This window comes from Zophobas morio, unplaced genomic scaffold (assembly GCF_036711695.1).
Source record: "Zophobas morio isolate AGI-343-1 ecotype UQ-CSIRO unplaced genomic scaffold, CSIRO_AGI_Zmor_V1 ptg000011l, whole genome shotgun sequence".
NCBI lineage: Eukaryota > Metazoa > Arthropoda > Insecta > Coleoptera > Tenebrionidae > Zophobas > Zophobas morio.
Window position 1 is genome coordinate 22,961,219 of NW_026972116.1, and position 20,529 is coordinate 22,981,747.

General features: G+C 35.0%; 1 protein-coding gene across 1 annotated transcript in view; it reads left to right on the forward strand.

The window, feature by feature from the left end:
• The first annotated feature begins 286 nt into the window (after positions 1–286).
• LOC135127253 (semaphorin-2A) overlaps positions 287–20,529 on the forward strand; it is a 917,845-nt gene continuing 897,602 nt past the window's right edge. The window contains exon 1 of the mRNA XM_064053681.1: positions 287–552. The gene's annotated coding sequence lies outside the window, so the exon portion shown is untranslated. The remainder of the gene's footprint in view (positions 553–20,529) is intronic.

Below are 20,529 nucleotides of genomic sequence, written 5' to 3' on the forward strand. Positions count from 1 at the left end.
AACCCGCGTAAACAACCCTTCCCGGCGCTCGCATCCGGTGTTCAAGTTCGCCTAGACTAGGTCATCCCTCTCCGAAAATTATTAATCATTTCCCTCTATTAGCAATCACGCCTGAAAACAATTAATCTTGGCGTATTTTGATGCAGAGTGTACACCAGATCGAACCTCGCCGGCTCTCCTGCACTCCTGCTGCGCAACTCTGCGTTGGCAGGTCGCGTGGAGCCGGTTCGTAGCGCCCTCTGGGCCGTCAGTTCGGTTCCAAGACGTGGAGCGGGTTGAGGTTTACTCTCGTCGCGTGCGTCAGATCGTAGCCTTGCATGAGCGCGTGAGGCATGGTGACCTTAGGTCTGCGTCCCCGCGATGGCTAATCCCTCTGCTGATATAACATATTTTGGAGATCTCATCGGCTGCTTCGAATATGTACTTTTCTAGGAATTCGTTCTGAATTGGGGTAGTTTAAGACACGTGTGACGGTGCTTCAGTGGTTGTGCTCGAGTAACTTTAGCACTTGTAAATTTGCGAAGGATTGCCGCGCTCCAGGATAACTCTAAGGTAATTTGATTGTTTACGTGAGATTTTACGCAGGACGTGGGGGTGCAGGACTTGGTTTAAGTGAGGGCATAGTTCGCGTGTCTTGGAAATTATATATAATACGGAAAGGAAAATCGGGATTTTTTTATGGGGGCAAAACCGAAATGGGTTACTATATGCATGACTTGTTCACATGTTTCACTCCTGGCGGGTTTGACCATTTAAGTCGACGCAGAAATTCAAATGGGATTGGTTTGCATAGAGAATCTGTTCTGTGTTGACAGATATTTACATTTGAATATTTCAAGGGATATTTTTTTCGCGGACTTTTCGAAGTCATTGTCCGGAGATTTTCGTTGTCGTGACTAATTCATTCCAGCAGGAATTTAAATCTGAAACATTTTTATTTCATTGTTAAAATAATACATTAATAAAAGTATTTTCAAAATTTCTCGTGAAAGACAATTCTTCCAACTTGTTGATACAAATTTTGTCATTCGGTTCGCTATCATAGTAAAATTTTCTATAATAAATTTTTAACTAGTATTGTTTCGATGAATGTGTACGATTTCACTTTCGCCTACAACTCTATTATCCTGAATCTTCAATGAAGTGAGGACATACATAAAACATAATATTTGTACGTTTATAGATTTTAGTGGTCGTCAACATGTTTTTTAATTTGTTTTATAGCACAGATTTCTAATAACCGCCTTTAATAAAAGGCACATATTGAGACTGTTTCGGCAATAGGACCTTGTGGTTTATTGATACATATATGTTGGTTAAACTTTCTTGGACCAATCTAATATAGTTACATTATTCGCCTTTTCTGACTCTTTAACAGATATTAAATAAGAACCTGACACAAAGTTTGCAGATAAAGTACCAACTAATAAATTTGCTAAATGAAGTTATTTTGCAAACGTGTCTTAATTTTAATAACAGTTTCGGTGTAACATTTATCTGAGAGTGCTTTCGTCTGGAATGGTCCTTTTACAGTATTTTTCCAAAAATGAATTAAATGTAGGATTACTTAACTTATTTAATGGAATATTCGAGGCAAGCATGGCCTGGCATAAATCGAACTTGAATGTTTCCCCTTCAATTTTGGCTGTATTAGCAAATAAAGTTTCTCGGATTGATGTTTGAGTTACACTGGTTGAGTTTCTTTTTTCACAATTTCTTTTGTGAAGAGGCGTTCTGCAGTGTTGGTCTATAAGATATTTCTTTGTGCTCGAAATCTATAAAACAAAATGAAAATAAATAATTATTATTATTTATGTAAGAGATACCTATTATTGACATTGAATAACATGCAAAACATATTTTTTCAAAACATCTTGTGCTATTGTGACTGTATCAATAATCTTAGTCCCCTATTTTGAGGCGACAAACTCATTCAAATCAAAACAATTTTTACCTCCCGAGAGTAAACTAACGAAATATTGAGTACATCGGACGAATGCCCACTTTTGTATTTTTTGTCTTGCATTGGTAATGGTCTGTCACTAGTATTACTTATCTATGTTAATCACGTCATCACAGGATTGTTTATTCATAAAATTAAGAATGAGTCCCTCTAGAGACCCTGTATAAAGGTTATCAGGAAACAAACATTTTTTATATTTTTTCGAAGAAGCGGAATTCGAATTCGTTGGACTGTACTTCAAGGGCGAGCGAAGTTCTGTCAAAGTAGCAGTTTTGTCAGTTTTTTCCTGTATTTGGGTTCATCTTGTTGGAAAAAATAAAATATTATTATTGACATTATCCATTACACTAACAATATCGTATTTTCTCAGAACGTCAACGACAAATTCTAAGTTTGTAATACCGTCTTCTCTCTATTGAAAAATTTATTTTGCCAATTCTTCATTAGCAATCCTAATAAAACCAGAGATAATAACCATCGATTACTGACAAAAATTTTGAGGGTTCCGAGGGTTTTGAATAGTAAATTTTGACGGATTATCTTTATTTGAACATAATCCAGTTTTTTCTTTTTGCTCCATGTAGGTAGATGCTTTTCAAATTTCCATTTCCATTTAACTGTATTCAACCTTGTCGATTTTAATATTCGATTCACCGTCAACACGAGTATAGAACATTTCGTGACTCGGCTTTAAATTAACAATATTTGAATTAATCAACGAACATTTTAAGGACAATTATAAAAGTGGTCGTTACTTGTAGGAGTATTTTCATTAAAACTTGTCGACCTGATATGACTTGACTTAACTTGAATCGGCTTAATCGACCTAGTTTGACCTGACCTCATTTAACCTGACCGGACCTCACTTGATATGATCTTATTTTCTAAAACCCTAGACTACTTCTAAGGTCGGCCTACTTCCTTATTCTTTACTCTATTTTTGTTAGTTTTTTTCTTATTCTTTCTTCTATGCTCTTTTCATTCATGATTCCTTTTATTATTATCGTCTTCTATAAGAACGCAGTAGCCCCGCCCACCCGCCCCCTCTTCATTTCAGTGACTACTCTTAATGTTGTTCAGTTTTTCACCAAAATTATTTTATCGCAACAAATACTAGCCCCGCCCACCCGCCTTCTGTTTTCTTAGAGGGTATATCATTTACCAAAATTAGTCTTATCTTAGCAAGTACTAGCCCCACCCACCCACCCCTTGTTTTCTTAGAAGGTATGTCATTTTCAACAATCAGTCTTATCTTAGCAAGGACTAGCCCACTCACCCACCCTGTTTTCATTCTAACGATCTTATTTCTGCCCGCCCCCTCTTCATTCCAGTGACTACTCTTAATATTGTTCGGTCATTCACCAAAATTAGTTTTATCTCAACGAATACCAGCCCCGCCCACCCGCCTTCTGTTTTCTTAGAGGGTATGTTATTTACAAAAAATTAGTCTTATCTTAGCAAGTACTAGCCCCACCCACCCTCTTCCCATTCTGACGATCTTATTTCTGCTCAGTATAAGATCTACTTTTGACTCAGACTAGATAAAATGATTCACTGGAGTAGAGGCGGGGAGGGTGGGCGGGGTTAATTATTATGTGTTCTTTTATGAAGTGCGAATGGGAACGTAGGCTGTTAAAATAAGAAAAAAATTAGTTTTATCACAACAAATACTAGCTCCGCCCACCCACCGTTTGTTTTCTTAGAAGGTATGTCATTTGCAACAATCAGTTTTATCTTAGCAAGGACTAGCCCCACCCACCCACCATGTTTTCATTCTAACGATCTTATTTCTGCCCGCCCCCTCTTCAGTTCAGTGACTACTCTTAGTATTGTTCAATCATTCACCAAAATTAGTTTTATCTCAACAAATATTTGCCCCGCCCACCCGCCTTATGTTTTCTTAGAGGGTATGTCATTTACAAAAGATTTGTCTTATCTTAGCAAGTACTAGCCCCGCCCACCTACCCTTTGTTTTCTTAGAAGGTGTCATCTGCAACGATCAGTCATATCTTAGCAAGGACTAGCCCCACCCACCCACCCTTTGTTTTCTTAGAAGGTAGGTCATCTACAACAATCAGTCTTATCTTAGCAAGGAGTAGCCCCACCCACCCACCCTGTTTTCATTCTAACGATCTTATTTCTGCCCTCCCCCTATTGATTCCAGTGAGTACTCTTAATATTGTTCAGTCATTCACCAAAATTATTTTATCTCAACAAATACTAGCCCCGCCCACCTGCCTTCTATTTTCTTACAGGTATGTCATTTACAAAAAATTAGTCTTATCTTAGCAAGAACTAGCCCCGCCCACCCACCCTTTGTTTTTCTTAGAAGGTAGGTCATATGCAACAATCAGTCTTATTTTTCAGGACTAGCCCCACCCACCCACCCTGTTTTCATTCTAATGATCTTATTTTTGCCCGCCTCCTCTTCATTCCAATGACTATTCTTAATATTGTTCAGTCGTTCACCAAAATTAGTTTTATCTCAACAAATACTAGCCCCGCCCACGCGCCTTCTTTTTTGTTAGAGGGTATGTCATTTACCAAAATTAGTCTTATCTCAGCAAGTATTAGGCCGGCCCGCCCACCCTGTTTTCATTCTAACGATCTTATTTCTGCCCGCCCCCTCTTCATTCCAGTGACTACTCTTAATATTGTTCAGTTTTTCACTAAAATTATTTTTATCTCAACAAATACTAGCCCCGCCCACCCGCCTTCTGTTTTCTTAGAGGGTATGTCATTTACAAAAAATTAATCTTATCTTAGCAAGTATTTGCCCCGCCCACCCACCCTTTGTTTTCTTAGAAGGTAGGTCATCTGCAACGATCAGTCTTATCTTAACAAGAACTAGCCCCACCCATCCGCCCTGTTTTCATTCTAACGATCTTATTTCTGCCCGCCCCCTCTTTATTCCAGTGACTACTCTTAGTATTGTTCAATCATTCACCAAAATTAGTTTTATCACAACAAATACTAGCTCCGCCCACCCGCCTTCTGTTTTCTTAGAAGGTGTGTCATTTACAACAATCAGTCTTATTTTAGCAAGGACTAGCCCCACCCACCCTCTTCTCATTCTGACGATCTTATTTCTATTCAGTATAAGATCTACTTTTGACTCAGATTAGATAAAATGAATCACTGGAGTAGAGGCGGGGAGGGTGGGCGGGGTTAATTATTATGTCTTCTTTTATGGAGTGCGAATGGGAACGTAGGCTGTTGAAATAAGAAAAAAAGTGCTAATCGTAATTTTTTCGGTATACTATTTGCTATAAAATTTATTTCTTACTTCAATATTAGGTTGTTAAAAAAAGAAAAAAAAAACGATAATCGTAAAATTTTTGAAGAAGAAATAATATAAATTGTCTTCAGTCCAATCACATAAGATGTTAAAATTCAAGTGCACGGAACTGGTAACTGTTTTAAGTACTTTCAAATCGTCGGCATATCACAGAAAATCGGAGTAACGAAAGAGTTATAGGAAGAATAAAATTGGTCCACAATGCGAACCTTGGGGTACGCCAGATAGAAGAGAATAAGATAGGAAAATAATGGTCGTATTTTAAATCATTTTTAGAGTCTTCATACTTGACTTAACTTGACCTAACCTGACTTGATCTGATCAGATCTGATCTTGTTTGACATGACTTCATTTGATGTGACCCAAATGTCTTAGTGATGATACTCGGAAGCAGTAGATCACCACACTTGATCTGGCCTGAATTGATTTGATATGATTTGATTTGACTTGACTTGACCTGATTTGATCTGATGTGACTTGATCTGACCCTAGCCTGGCCTGATGTTTGGTAAATACTGTAATTTTCAGCACACTTATAAATATTCAAGTGCTAACTAAAATCAAATAAAAAAAATGTGTTCGTATTTAAAATAATTTTTATAGTCCTCATACACATACTAAGGCAACGAATATGAGAAAACGCAATAGTATAGAACACTAAATTTTTAAATAAATGCCAAACTAACAACTAATTTATTTTTTTGACTCATTCTGACTTGCTATCTTGACCTGATCCCATTTGATCTGACCTGTCATGTCTGGATCTGACCTGACCTGACCTGACCTGACCTCGCTTGATATGACTTTATTTATTAAAACCCTAGGCACTCAACGCAAACGTTTTAGTGATCATATTTTGAACAATGATTCGGATATGATCTGATCTGAACTGACCTCAGCTGATCTGATCTGACCTGACTTGACTTGACTTGACTTGGCCTGACCTGGCCGGACTTGATCTGACCTGACTTAACTTGATCTGACTAGATCTGATCTGATTTGACGGAGCTTGACCTAACTTCGTCTGACTTAACTTGACTTCGCTTGATGTGATCTTATTTACTAAAACCCTAGGAATTCAACTCAAAAAATTCAAACCACCACATTTGATTTGACCTGACTTGATTTGACAAAACCTGACTTATGATCTGACTTGACCTGGTCTGATGATAATTTTCAAAACTCTTATGAACATTCAGCTACTAAAATTGAATAAATTTTGAATAAAGAAAATAATGTGTAATTTTTCTCGCCACATTGAGCTTATCTTAACAATATTTGTGTTTAATTTCCAAAGAAAACACAACGATATGTAACACCAGTTTGTTAAATAAATATCAACTAATTTTCCTTGTGTTAATGGATGAACATTTATTTCTCTGGCTCATTCTTCGGAAAGCTTCAAGTAAATAAGTTGTTTACAATTTCTTGCTACTTTTTTACATTCGTCTGCGGTAAAATACCCTGTTTTCATATCAAATTTATTGCATGTCTCATAAACATTTTACATATCCATTTGTAAATTCGTATTTTTGTAAATACATAGACTGCCGGTGGACTTTCAATAATAGAAAATTATTCTCTGGGTACAAAACAGCCGTATTATTTGCTTTCCCGTTCCGGAGTTGCAACTTTCTTTAATGTATACGCTGTATTTTTGTTTATATTCTTTTAAAAGTGATCCAGTTTGATATCAACCGTTTTCCGTTGCTTTATTTTTGCCAACGAATCGCAAACGTAATATTATTTAATAAAAAAATTCTTAGATCATGAATCTGTCTTATTTTTGCAATATTTCCTCAATTAACGGAGAGAAATTCCTATTGTTTTGGCGCCTCCACCTTTTTTAATAAAATATTAAAGTTGCTTAAATTAGACCTAAATAATTGCACAAATGCGGCTGTTTTGACATCCTTATTTCTTCGAATTTGCGCAACAGTTAAATTTTTGCGCATTTTCGGTACCTCCGCGGTACTCCCAGTCGCACGATCCCCGGCCGACTCGGCCACTTAATTCCCGGCCGAAACCGAAGGGAATTCCTCGGAGCTTTGCGCAATTACAAGTGACGCGTGCAGGGGATTAGCCAGTATTTTATCTGCGATGGTATCAGGGCTGCCAACCTGTTTTTCCATATTGGCGCTCGCAGATCTGGGGCTGCCGAATAAACGCGCCGATTCAGCTCGTTTGTAATTATTTAATTGTAGCCCAGCCCCTAGTCCTGTTTGCGAATTAAAGCCTGGTCTGGCCGACACAAATCACCACTTAAACTTTAAATGACGCCCTGATTGCCCTATGTGGCAAATTGTTTATTAATAATGCATCCCGTGTTCGATACACGACGACAAGGATTATTATTGACGGGATTTCCTCTATTCTCCCGAACCGGTATTTTATTTATCGAGAAAGGCTGCGAGAGCTCCCCTCTTTGCGAAAAAAATGAAGAACATTATCTTTTATTCAATAATAAAGGAAACGGTGCCTTCAAATTTTCATCTCTTAGCTGTGGGAGGCGAGATTTTGTGAATCTAAACTAGGTTAACCCGAATTTCGGAGGAGGTTCTGGTGGGGTGTTTGTGCGCATTTTTTACGGAGGATTAAACTTAAACATCCATTTTTGGGGTTATTAATGTGTGGCGGCTTTCCTGTTTTAGTGGGCTTTAATTCGGGAAAAAATGTTAAGAATGCGCATCAACAAATCTTTGAACGATAATTACGGACGAATTTATCAAAAAAGAATAAAAATAAAGTTCGATTGTAAGAACTTGATGGTGAGAACTTTGAATAAAGGGCTCAGCTGCTGACAGCTACATTTTCTAATTACTAGATGTTCACGAGAACGAAGTAATTTGCCACTTCGATGATCCAACTATGTGCCGCCTTTTGGTAATTTGTAAAGGGGTAGACGAACCACTTGCGAAAACACGCCACAAATTTTATTTACTATATATTTCTAAGCAAAAATTACTAAGAAAAAGTAAATAAAAATGTGTAATAAAAAAAATCGTGCTGATTTCAGAATCTGAATGACTTAATATAGAAAGATAGTAAATCTAATAAAACACATATTATTACCCTTGATTACTTGATTATGCTGCTTGCGTGACATGTGACACTAAAATACGATCGTGCTATATGATATACGCAGAAATTCGGAATTTTGGTTAAAACTGAGCAAAAAATATACATATTTGAGACATTTTCCACCCAATTGTCAATAAAATAGCTAATAATGTAATTGATGACGGAGTCTCTTTTATAAGCCCGATTTGCCTATATATAACCCAAAACATCGAAAATAACCTATGAAAACTAGCGTGATTAGTTTAGGAGGAATGTTTGTCATGCAAACTTTAGGGTCGGAAATTATATAAACGTCCTTTAAGAATGTCGAAAACTTCGAGAGGGGTGAATATTTGATTTAAAGTAAAGAAAACAAACTTCGGAAAATCAACATTCATTTAACGTTGTTGTACATACAGAGTGTATGTGTTATAGAACGAGAACATGAGTTTTATTGCAAAAAAATTGAGAACAAGCAAAGATGAAAAGTTACTATAAAGAATTACGTATTTAATAAATCATAATATAATCAGATAAAAGAACGCTTTGAAAACAAGTTGTTATGTATTAATGAGAAGAATTCGCTTTATTAGTGACTCAAATGAGTGTAGTGGTCGTAGTTACATTGTAAAGGCAGAAAGCAACATTTTTTACATTATTTGGTTGGTTAATTGGATAGTTCTGGGCCGAGATAGTGCATTCGATAGAATCGGAAAGTTGGGTAGGTGTTTGTTGATGTTCGTAGGCGTAGAGCATGTATTAAGTCAGAGAAATATCACCCATAATTAAAAAGCGGGATTCAATAATAAAAATTGCCCAATAGTTTGTTGGTTTTCATTCAACAAAGGACGAGATTAACAGTTTTTTTAGAGTCGGAAAGGTTATCGAACTTCAATTAAATAAATCTCTGCATTTTCATCAGATTTAGCTCTTCATGGGTGTTAATTTTTTTTTCTTCTTTTAATTTTCGTTCCATTTCGGCTTAGGATTCTTTAAAATTTAGCTTCTTCATACACCATTACTTATACATTTAATTAATTTTTATGAATATCGCGAACATTTTTTTAGTAAAGGTCATTTCAATCTTATAAAATAATACACTCGTATACTTGTGGTTAATGAATCCGCCTTGAATTTTTCCTCTAAGCAACCGAATTCTGTCAAAAAAAATCACATTTTATAACAACGCTGAATACGGAAACAAAATCAGTTTTATAACCTTTCAAGCAAGCGCGATTTGCTCTAATGTACTTGAGAGATCAGGAAAGTTCTGTGGAAACAATGTACACTAATTTTTTACGCTTCTTTGATCATCGAATGTCTAACTGTGTAAAATAGAATGTCATGTAATTTTTAGTTGAGCAGAAGCTAAGGAAGTGTTGTAATAAATAAGGTTCATTCACCGAATGGCTACTTTAATGTTTTTTAGACGTTTCCTGTCTGTCTCCTATATTTTACCTGTTTGATTATTGTCAAATTTTATACCTGTGTTATGAATGCCGCATAAATCATAACACGCACAAACTCTGTCTAATCATCCCCACCAACAGTGTGATGACGTCACCTTAAAATTATACGTAGTAAATGTGTGTTGTATTTAATAAAATGACATACTCCTACACGTGTATTTCATGTATCCATGTTGAGTTTTTACCTAAGGATCTCCAGATTTTTGGAATTAATTATATGACAACATTTTGCAACTTAAATTTAAAATTCTGATAATGATAAATCATTAATCAAAATTTATCCGTTTATCCCCTCCCAAGAAAATAAATACCATCGTCTCAAAATTTTGCCGAATAAATCCTATGCATATATAAACTAAATATTACGACTCCATACTTGTAGTTTATCAATGCATTAATTGTTTTTATTATTACTTATACAGGGTGACTCACTTAAATTAATGAATAAGCCAACCCATTTTACTGATCAAATCAACAACGTATCACCCAATTTTCTTGAAAGTTTTGTAATTGTAGATCAATTTCTCTAATAAAACCTGAACGTGCTCGCTGCGCTCGCATTCTAAACGTTCTTTTTGCAGTTTAGTGCTACAGAAGTAATTAAGAAGGAATCTCGGCGAAGCGGTCTAGGTTTTATTGTAATAATAGTAAGTTTTTAGACTTATTACTTGAAAAAAAACAAAGTTTTAGACTGCGAGCGTAGCAACTTTAATTTTCAAGATTCACTTCTTTTAGACACTAAATAATTGTCTGATTAATAAGAAGTTAGCCTCTCTTCGACACCGACGAACAATTTTGAATACCACCTAAATGTGCTCGCTGCACTCGCATTCTAAATGTACTGCAAAGTTACTTAGTTTTGATTATAATTCTCGAGATCTTTCTCTGAAAAAATCAACCCCTAAAATACGAGCGTAGCGAGCACGTTCAGGATGTTTCAGTCCCACAGTTTGTGATCACAAACAACTTTTAAATTCACATTTTTAACTAATAACAAAATTTTTCTTAATAATTTAGCTTCTCAGGGACACCAATAAATATTTTTTTAATCACACCTGAACGTGCTCGCTGCGCTCGCATTTTAACGTTCTTTTTTCAGCTTTATTTTCATGGAAGTGTGCAGAAAAGAATCTCCGCCAAGTTGTTTTGGTTTTATTGTAAGAATCAATCTCTGCACTTTTAAAAATACACCTTTAGAAAATGAACGCTAGTATTTTCTAGGATAAGAGCGATTTTGGCAAATGAGATATCTTCTAAGAAAAGAGAGGGTGGGCGGGCGGGATTAGTATCTTCTAGGTTAAAATTGATTTTGGCAAATGAGCCCCGCCCACCAACCCTCTTTTCTTAGAGGATATGTCATTTGCCAAAATCAGTCTTATCCCAGAAGATACTAGCCCCGCCCACCCACCCTCTCTTTTCTTAGAAGGTTTTTCATCTGCCAAAATCAGTCTTATCTTAGCAGCCACTAGCTCCTTCCACCCACCCACCCTCTCTTTTCTTAGAGGATATATCATTTGCCAAAATCAGTTTTATTTTAGCAGTTACTAGCTAGGATAAGACTGATTTTGGCAGATGAGATACCTTCTAAGAAAAGAGAGGATGGGTGGGCGGGGCTAGTATTTTCTAGGATAAGACTGATTTTGGCAAATGAGATATCTTCTAAGAAAAGAGAGGGCGGGTGGGCGGGGCTAGCATCTTCTAGGATAAGATTGATTTTGGCAAATGAACCCCGCCCACCAACCCTCTTTTCTTAGAGGATATGTCATTTGCCAAAATCACTCTTATCCCAGAAGATACTAGCCCCGCCCACCCACCTTCTCTTTTCTTAGAAGGTTTTTCATCTGCCAACACCAGTCTTATCTTAGCAGCCACTAGCTCCTCCCACCCCCCCCACCCTCTCTTTTCTTAGAGGATATATCATTCGCCAAAATCAGTTTTACTTTAGCAGTTACTAGCTAGGATAAGACTGATTTTGGCAGATGAGATACCTTCTAAGAAAAGAGAGGGTGGGTGGGCGGGGCTAGTATTTTCTAGGATAAAACTGATTTTGGCAAATGAGATATCTTCTAAGAAAAGAGAGGGTGGGTGGCTGGGGCTAGTATCTTCTAGGATAGGATTGATTTTGGCAAATGAGTCTCGCCCACCCACCCTCTCTTTTCTTAGAAGGTTTTTCATCTGCCAAAATCAGTCTTATCTTAGCAGCCACTAGGTCCTCCCACCCACCCACCCTCTCTTTTCTTAGAGGATATATCATTTGTCAAAATCAGCTTTATTTTAGCAGTTACTAGCTAGGATAAGACTGATTTTGGCAGATGAGATACCTTCTAAGAAAAGAGAGGGTGGGTGGGCGGGGCTAGTATTTTCTAGGATAAGACTGATTTTGGCAAATGAGATATCTTCTAAGAAAAGAGAGGGCGGGTGGGTGGGGCTAGTATCTTCTAGGATAAGATTGATTTTGGGAAATGAGCCCCGCCCACCAACCCTCTTTTCTTAGAGGATATGTCATTTGCCAAAGTCAGTCTTATCCCAGAAGATACTAGCCCCGCCCACCCACCCTCTTTTTTCTTAGAAAGTTTTTCATCTGCCAAAATCAGTCTTATCTTAGCAGCCACTAGCTCCTCCCACCCACCCTTCCTCTCTTTTCTTAGAGGATATATCATTTGCCAAAATCAGTTTTATCTTAGCAGCTACTAGCTAGGATAAGACTAATTTTGGCAAATCACATACCCTCTAAGAAAAGAAAGGGTGGGTGGGCGGGGCTAATTCCTGCTAAGGTAAGAGTGATTTTCAATCAAAACGTGTTTGCGTTTACCTATTTTGGAAAGTCAAAAATTCTATTATTAATAATTTAGCTACGTATTTTTTTTATATGTTATTTAAAAGAATTAATGAATTAGTTAACTCACGTCCCCGTTTCCGTCTGTCTGTCATCTGTTATCGGACTGAATGTTGTCAAATTTTATACGTATGTTAATTCGTGTATATTGGGTCAATCCTCGTCAATAATTCGATAACGTCACATAGAAATTTTCCTTAGTAAATGGCATTAAAATTTTATAAAATAACGAACTTTTGTACTGGTGGTTCATGAATCCGCTGTGAGCTTTTAGCCGAAGTATCCAGAGACTCGGACTAATAACGCGACGGTGGCTGGTTTAATTTCCTAATTGGTAATTTTTTTTCTTTATATTGTGACTGATTTTGTCTGTTTTGTAACTTAAAGGATTATCATAAAATATATAAAATTTTTCAAAATCAAATTTTATAATTTGTCGGAGAAGCTGGATTTGTTTTTATCGTGTTTTTTATTGTCTTTATTATCATCTTTACCGGCCTTCACACTCACGACACTCTAACCAACTGAGCTCTTATGTTATTGTAAAATGTTTTTTTTTTCTAAAAATCGGGACGTCTAACCTAAAAAATCGAGGCGGATTCATAAACCGCAAGTGTAAGAGTATGTTAATTAAATAACATTTACTAGGCAAAACTCTGAGATGACGTAATGAAATTGTTAGTGGGGATGATTAATCAACTTTTGGTTACTGTTTTCATCCCCGCGAGATTCCTAAAATAACTTGACGAAGCAAATTTCCGATGGACCACGAGTTCTTTTTTAATTCGTTTGTTTTTCTTCATTTTAGTTCTATAGTTCATGGCTAGGCAATGAATGCTTCTGCAGAGATATAAAATTTGACAACAATTGGTCCAGTAGTTTCGAACAGTATCTGCCTAATAAAAATTGACCCAGACATAAAGAGGAACAGACGACAGACAGAAACGGGACACTTATATTTTCATGTCATGAAACATCGAGACAACATGAAAGTAGCCAGATGAAAAAGTAGAACGAATTTTAAACTGAATAATGTAATATAACGAGTGTAAACTTCTTTGGCGATTGTAATCAGTTCGATTATAAGAAAAAATATTTTCTTTCGTATTATTTTCGTCAAAAAAAAGAAACACTGGCCGGTGCTAACTAAAATACGAGATTACTACTTTTGATTGAAATCTGCCTATAAGAGTATTTAAAAAAATTGGTCCAATATTATTTAGAGGAAACTTTCCTCGTCATTGAAGTATAGCCCAACAAATTTAATTTTTTTGAAAAATTAAAACAAATTTTCGTTTTCTGATAATCTTTAGACAATAAAAACTAGTGGTGCAAATCAAGCAAATAACCATCGGAAAAGAGTGTATTATTATCAGTGTACATGCTTAACTTCGATTTTTTACATCGAAAGAATGTCACACAGAAATTGTTTAATTTGAATGAGTCGTTTCCTTTAAAGAGAGGACTAAATTTGTTTTTTAAGTCACAATGGAAGAAAATGTTTTGAGTATGATTATTATTATTCTTATTTGCTCATAATTAAATAAAGACGTTATAAGTATAATCCGACAAATCCAATTTTGAATTTACGATTTTTGTTTCGTGATAACCGCTGTAAAGTCAAAATCAGCGGCATAAATAACACCCGGCACATAACTAACGGGATAAAATGTCCTTCAGCGCTAATGTTTGTTTATGTTTATACATCGGAAGAATGTTACGTAGAGTGCGGAGTTTGGAGACTTTGACCGCGGTCTTTCTTGTCAACACTAAAACACAATATAGTTACTCCGTTTGTTGTTGTGAGGAAAGTTGAAAAGAAGTTTTAAAGTACAAGTTTACCTTACATAACACTACCAAGGACAAATAATTACTGTAACTTCGGTTTTCATTTGTTCGAGCGGCCTTTCCAGATGCTTGAATTTCCATTACACACCAACCCAGACCAGCCCCCTTCCAGCAAACCCTATAATTTCCGCCAGTGACGTTCGTGAGAAAGCGCGTCCCGGCATGCTAACTTTTTTAATTAAGTTTTTTCAGTAGGTGCGTTAACAATAGCGCGTGAGCTCGATTGAGGTCGGCGACGCTTTAATTACAGCTCGACGTGTAAAGTGTTGCTTTAGCGGCACCTTCCCCTGCAAGAAAACGGGCGGCGAGCACGTGAAATATGAAATTGCCGCGTTTCCGCAGGTTTTGCCGACGAAAAACTGTACGCCCGAATTACACGGGCAATTTGTTATCGGCTCGAAAGAAGGTTCCTGGTGTAAGCTGAGGTTCTGTCAGGGCGTTAAGTCGACCGGCGAAATTACGGCTCCGATACACCTCACACTTTGGGAGTTGCGAGATGGCGATCTTATCGGGAGATTCGATTTATTTATTGCGGGGGAAATGGAGAAATGTTGCTAAATAACAAGGGTTGAGGTGATGGATAATTAAGTCGGGGATTGAGGGGCGAGGGTCGGTTGGGCCGGCTTGATAAGTGGCGATGAAGTTCCGAAATACCGAAGGGATTCTGCGTTTTTATTCCGAAAAAGGGGTTAGTTGGGACGACTAAAACTAAAGTTGTTAGAGCTGAGCCGATCGACCGAAAATCTGATGGAATTGTCACGAAGCTCTACTATATTTCGCGATTATTTTGGCTTTTTTCAGTTCACTCTTTCAAAGTTCTAGATTAAGTTTAGATGACGTGGAAAAAATGTTGACAACTTACTGCTACTTACAAACAATGTGTGTTCATTTATCTCGATCAACATTATCTTTGCGCGGATCGGTACAGGCTTCAACAGACTTGATGCCTGGAGTGGTCGTCGGTGCATGAACGTCACGTTTTATCAGATAATCTCCTCTTCTCACTTTTGCCAGACTGCTAATTAAATGTATTCTTTCGAAAACTGCATTCTTCTTGTAGATACTTTGTATAAATTACAGTCGGTGTGATTTACCGGCTATTAATTATAGTGAAAGCTTTGCGATCTCCGTTTCAATCTAATCTCTTTATGTTTGGAGAGGAGTTGAAGCTGGAGGGGTTTTATCGAGACGATGGGATAATTATGGGTTTGTCTACATTCTAGATGTATAAAGACACTCAAAGCTAAAGGGAAAAATAGGCAGGCAACTTAGGGTGCAGTGTGCCGTGGGAGAGATATTAGCGATAACGAGTGTTTGCAAACAAAAGCTGCAGTTAATGATACGGTCTCTTAAATAAATTCGATAAAATTCAGGGATAACTAACTTTGTTCCTTCAATAACAACTTATTGTTTTTTATTAATAAATAGGCCAAAAAACATTATAATAAGACATTTATAAATTACAAACAAAAACAAAATCAACAAAAGAAAAATCCATTAAAGCATAACCAACTAAGCAGAAAATCAAAATTTTTTTCGTTCATTTCAGTCTCCGGAAGTTTTTTTCCAGAATCGCCAAAATAAAATAACAAATTTGAGATATTTAAAATTTGACTTTGAAACCGATCTATATTCCAGATTTTTTTGAGAATTTTTAGGCAAGTTTTTCAAAAGTTTACTTTTTCAAAACTTTCCCCTTCTGAAAATTTCGACTTTTTTCGACCACCTTCGAAAATTACTAAAACATTTTTTATTGATTTCGATCTCTAGAAATTTGTACGACTTAATTCCTGTGAGAATTACAACCATTTTTACAAAATCGCCGAAATGAAATATGAGCAATTTTGAGATTTTTTAAAATTTGGCTTTTTGTAAGTGCCTTTAAAATACACCAAAAAAAAATCTTTTGTTGATTTTGGTTTCGGATGTTTTTTGGCTTGATTTCTTAAAACAATTATACTATTTTTTACAGAATCGCAAAAACAAAATGTAGAAATTTTTAGGCCACAAAAATAGACTTTTTCTCCATTACCTTCGAAAATTATCTAGAGATTTTTTATAAATCTCCAGAAATTACAATTGACAATATTTATGCACACTTTTCCACTGAACTAAGTATGTCAATTTTAGGACTAAAAAAAAATTATTTTGAAACCGAATATTTCGGAGAACAATCAATACATTTTTTTTTATTCAACTGTCGCAATCTATCTCCAAGAATTTTGTGCGCATTTTTAGGCAACTGCGTTAAAAGCTCAAATATTCAATACGAAATTTTTTATCTTTTTTCGAATACCTTTGAAATACATCAAAGGAGATTCTTTTGTGGATTTTGGCCTTCAGTTTTTGATTTAGTTTCATTCAAAATTTCTATTTTTTTCAGAATCGCTAAAATAAAATATGTAAATTGTTGGAGAACTTTGAAAATTTGAATTTTTTTAATTACCTACAGAGATTTGTTCTTAGATTTCGATCTCCAGAAGTTACTTCTGGTCTCCTTTCTTCGAACAATCCTACCTTTTTTCCAGATTAAAAGAAAAAAATAATTTTGAATCAAACAAGTATTTCGAGTCTTGGTCCGGGACCATTTTAAAAATTTGACTTTGAACTCGAATATTTCTAAATTCTTGGTACGAGACGCATTTTTTTATTCAACTCGACGAAAACTATTTCCCATAATTTTTTGTGGATTTTTAGATAACTTTGTCAAAGATTTAATTTTTCCTCGAACACAGTCGAAAATTATAAAACAAATTTTTATTCATTTCGACCTCCGGAAGTTTTTTATGGATTGATTTTTCGAAAATTCCAACAATTTTTCCAGAATCGCCAAAATGAAATAACACATTTTGAAATATTTAAAATTGGACTTTGAAGCCGATCTGTATTCCAGATTTTTTGTGGATTTTTAGATAAGTTTTTCAAAATTTCCATTTTTCAAAACTTCCCCCTTATGAAAATTTGGACTTTTTTCGACCACCTTCGAAAATTACCAAAACATTTTTTATTGATTTTGATCTCCAGAAATTTGTACGACTTAATTTGTGCGAGGATTACAACCATTTTTACAAATTCGCCGAACTGAAATATGAGCAATTTTGAGAATTTTTAAAATTTGACTTTGGACTCAGACATTTTGAAAACCGATACGAAATTTTTTACCTTTATGTAAGTGCCTTTAAAATACACCAAAAAATTCTTTTGTTGATTTTGGTTTCGGACGTTTTTTGGCCTGATTTCTTAAAAAAATTCGACTATTTTTTGCAGAATCGCAAAAATAAAATGTAGAAATTTTTGGGAAATAAAAATTGACTTTTGCGTCATTACCTTCGAAAATTATCTAGAGATTTTTTTATAAATCTCCAGAAACTACTTTTGACAATATTTATGCACACTTTTCCACTGAACTATGTCAATTTTAGGACTAAAAAAAATGATTTTGAAACCGAATATTTCGGAGAACTTAATATGGGACCATCAATACTTTTTATTTTTATTCAACTGTCGCAATCTATCTCCAAGAATTTTGTGCGCATTTTTAGGCAACTGCGTTAAAAGCTCAATTATTCAATACGAAATTTTTTATCTTTTTTCGAATACCTTTGAAATACATCAAAAGAGATTCTTTTGTGGATTTTGGCCTTCAGTTTTTGATTGTACATTTTTGGAGAACCTTGAAAATTTGAATTTTTTAATTTCCTAAATAGATTTGTTCTTAGATTTCGATCTCCAGAAGTTATTTCTGGTCTCCTTTCTTCGAACAATCCTACCGTTTTTCCAGATTAAAAGAAAAAAATTATTTTGAATCAAATAAGTATTTCGAGTCTTGGTCCGGGACCATTTTAAAAATTTGATTTTGAACTCGAATATTTATAAAATCTTGGTACGGGACGCATTTTTTATTCAACTCGTCGAAAACTATTTCCCATAATTTTTGTGGATTTTTAGTTAACTTTGTCAAAGATTTACTTTTTCACCGAACACAGTCGAAAATTATCAAAATTTTTTTCATTCATTTCGACCTCCGGAAGTTTTTTATGGATTGATTTTTCCAAAATTCCGACAATTTTTCCAGAATCGCCAAAATGAAATAACAAATTTTGAGATATTTAAAATTTGACTGTGAAAAAAATCTATATTTCAGATTTTTTTGCGGATTTTTAGACAAGTTTTTCAAAAGTTCACTTTTTCAAAACTTCCCCTTATGAAAATTTCGACTTTTTTCGACCACCTTTAAAAATTATCAAAACATTTTTTATTGATTTCGATCTCCAGAAATTTGTACGACTTAATTTCTACGAGAATTACAACCATTTTTACAAAATCGTCGAAATGAAATATGAGCAATTTTGAGGTTTTTTAAAACTTGGCTTTGGATATATTGAAAACCGCTCAATTTTTCGATACGAATTTTTTTACCTTTTTGTAAGAGCCTTTAAAACACACCAAAAAAGACTCTTGTTGATTTTGGTTTAGGATGTTTTTTGGCTTGATTTATTAAAAAATTTCGACGATTTTTTCCAAAATCGCAAAAAAGAAATGTAGAAATTTTTGGGAAACAAAAATTGATTTTTTTTCCATGACCTTCGAAAATTGCTTAGAGACTTTGTAATAGATCTCCAGAAATTACTTTTGACAACATTTGTGCACACTTTTCCATTGAACTGTGTCAATTTTTAGGATTGTATAAAGAATTTGATTTCGAAACCGAATATTTCGGAAAACTTAATACTATTAATACAATTGTTTTATTCAACTGTCGCAGTCTATCTCCAAGAAATTTGTGCGCATTTTTCGGCAACTGCGTTAAAAGCTCAATTTTTCAATACGAAATTTTTGATTTTTTTCGAACACCTTTGAAATACATCAAAGGACATTCTTTTGGTGATTTTGGCCTCCAGTTTTTGATTTAATTTCTTCAATTTTTTTCAGAATCGCCAAAATAAAATATGTAAACTTTGAAAATTTGACTTTTTTGTACCTGTCTTCCAGCACCTTCGAAAATTACCTAAAGAGATTTTTTCTTAGATTTCGATCCCCAGAAGTTACTTTTGGTCTCCTTTTTTCCAGATTAAAAGAAAAAAAATAATTTTTAATCAAATATATTAAATCTCACTCCGGAACCATTTTAAAAATTTGACTTTGAACACAGCCGAAAATTATCAAATTTTTTTTAATCAACTCCGGAAGTTTTTTATGGATTGATTTTTCCAAAATTCCAACAATTTTTCCAGAATCGCCAAAATGAAATAACAAATCTTGAGATATTAAAAAAAAAATTGACTTTGAAGCTAATCTATATTCCAGAACTTTTTGTGGACCTTTTTCAAAAGCTAAAATAAAACTGATTTTGGCAAATCACATACCTTTTAAAAAAATAGAGGGTGGGTGGGCGGGGCTAGTACCTGCTAAGAAAAGACTGATTTTAGCAAATGACGTATCCTGTAAGAAATTTAATTAAATTATTATAAGAAAAGACACTAAAGTCTCCAAAGCACTTTCAAATTCTTTCCAAGCAGGAATACCTAGAACCTCAAGATTATTTTAAATTAAAAAAAAACTGGGTCCTAAAATTAACTCAAAAATTGGTCAGGTCAGAATTTTCCAAAAATAGAACACCCAAAGTGTCCCAAAATTGTTTTAATAACAATAATAATAACTTTATTGTCGAACAGGATCAGTGAGGGGATTAGCTTGCAAATCTGGGGTTTCGCCAATACAGGAAATTTTTGACTATATTTTGAGGTTGTCAGCATTAGCAAGAACCAGACAACGGAGAGATAATAGCAAGCCATTTACGAATGTATTGAAGAGTAACGGTCCAAAATTAGAACCTTGCGGAACGCCGCTATTAGATGTAAATAAATAGGATCTGAAGCCATTACAAGAAATATAATTGGCGCGATTGTCGATAGAAGAGCGCATTAATTGTAAAACTGAAGCCGAGAAACCAAAGCTACTAAGTTTAAAGTTTTTTTTTTTTAATAATTTACATAAATTTTAAAATCATTATAACTCCACCAAAGTGTGAAAAAAAATTATGTTACGATTTTCC